This window comes from Aphelocoma coerulescens, chromosome 3, assembly GCF_041296385.1.
Source record: "Aphelocoma coerulescens isolate FSJ_1873_10779 chromosome 3, UR_Acoe_1.0, whole genome shotgun sequence".
NCBI lineage: Eukaryota > Metazoa > Chordata > Aves > Passeriformes > Corvidae > Aphelocoma > Aphelocoma coerulescens.
In genome coordinates this window covers 81,178,152-81,180,378 of record NC_091016.1, presented here as the reverse complement: position 1 = coordinate 81,180,378, position 2,227 = coordinate 81,178,152, and positions in this window count along the sequence as shown.

Here is a 2,227-nt window from a genome sequence, read left to right as displayed (position 1 = left end):
TCAAAGATAATTTCCAAGCCTGTACTTTTGCAATTAGGCTCTACCTAGATGCCAAAAATTTACTGAAGAACCAAGCCCTTGCCTTTTTATTGTAACAGTATTGCTATTTTTTTTTTACTAAATCACTTCTTTTGTTAGAACTTTGTTTTGTTTACTAATGCATATATCAAGTTAAGTAGCCTATTTTCCATAAGGAGATTATAATTCAATTGTCCTCATTTCTTGAAGGGAAATAGTAAAGGAAAAAAAAAAAGAAGGCATTTAGTATTTGCATACCAGTTCAACAATTGTATTTTTTGAATTTAAATACATTGGGCTTGTTTGCAAAATGACTATTTCAAAACAAGGGTTATCTAAAATACATTCATATTATTGAAAGAGTTTTGGTTGTTGAATTAACCTTTTGTACACTTGCCATTTACTGAAATGTCCATGATGGACTAGAACCAGAAAGCTGTTTTTCAGCCTGTAGAAACATCATGTGGATCATGGCTAGCATGTTTCTTTACATTAATTGAGGTCTAGGGGTTTACCAGCTCTGCCACTGCACACCTGACACCTGAGCACTGGGCTACAGCTGATTTTCTGATTTGTCTCTAAGTGCCCAAATTATTTTTTTCCAGCTTTGGCCAGTTTCTCTGAAGCAGATTTACCTCCTGGGGTAGGAGCACACAGGCTCCTGTGCGTGTGAGTTACAGCTCAGTCAGCTCCATGTGAACTTCATTCCACACAATTTAAGAGTGAGACAAACTGCTTTGCTATGAGAATGGGACAGAGCCTTAAATGTATCTCTAAGACAATTCTTGATAGAGCTAATTGATATCTTTTTGTTCAGTGTCCCTGACACGTGGTACTCAAGATGCATTTTTATATATACAAATTCATTGAAATCACAGAATTCTCAAAAAAAATATTAATTTTTGGTGATAATTTTTTCCCCACAGGCATTCTGGTTAGCAAAGCCAACAATTTGCTAATATAGTTCACATCTGCTGCTTAGTTACAGTTATGACCAACAGAACATGATGTTCTGATTTAAAAATATATGTTATTTTATGTTTGATTTACTAATTGAAATTAGTATTACTTTCAACTGAGTGAACCATGCATTTACAGCCCATCTACCCCTGTACACAAACCCTCCTTTAAATCTAAATGATTACAGGATACTTTTCTTTACCTTCTGCAACAGCAATGGAAAGGGGTACCTCATTCAGTATGGAAAATCAGTTTACAGTTATTTTAACGTCTGTTGTCTGTGAACAACGCTATTTGAAACAGCAGGGACAGAAGCAAACAGACTCTGCAAGTTGTGTTTATCAAGTAATCTTATTTCCTATCGATTTTATAAAAATTTTCAGGTATGCAGTTTCAGGTAGTAAAATGTGTCACTTTTGGTAAATTAACATAGTTATTTATCATTATTTTCCTTGAGAATTGGCACCAAACTTCTGTTATTCTATGTATCAATTTTGTGCAATTCAATAAATGGAAAAGTAGCTATTTTCTGTTATATTTAGTTAAAATATACCATTTGTTCCATGATTTTCAGGAGTTGTCAAAGCTAAGTACATGTCACCACATATCAGAAACAGGACTGATACAAGTGCCTCTTATAAAAGTTTCCCAATGTCTCCTTTATGAGACTGTGCTTTACTAAACTTGCAGCTACCCAGTTTTGGGGTTTGAACAGAATTTCCTACATCAAGTGTCATTTGTGTGTTACTTTGGGGGAAGGTTAATTCAGAACAGCTCAGTCAGTCCCATAAATAAGGCTAAGGAAAATCATGGAGTTCAGTATAATACAGTTGCCTAAAGAAGAAAAATTTAAGGTTGAAAAGGCCACATTGAATATATAACTTTGGCCAGGAAAAACTAAAATTGAATTCATTATTACAACTGTAGAGTCAAGCGGTGAGATTGGGAAACACTAGAGGCAAATACCTAAAAAAAAAAATTAGAGGCAGAAGATTATGTGTGTTTTTCACATGAGACTGTCACAACAATGATGGTCGGTAACAGCAACATGGCTTTGGAAACAGAGTTGCAAAATCTCCCACTGAAAACACTAAGATACAGACTTCAAAGAAATGTAGGTAAATTAAACTGGAGATATTCTCCTCCAAGTCTAGAAATTTCAGGCTAGTCAGCAACATAATACTAAATTTATAATGGCAAAAGGCAAAGTAGAAATAAAGCAACCAAAAAAAGCAACAAAAAACCCACA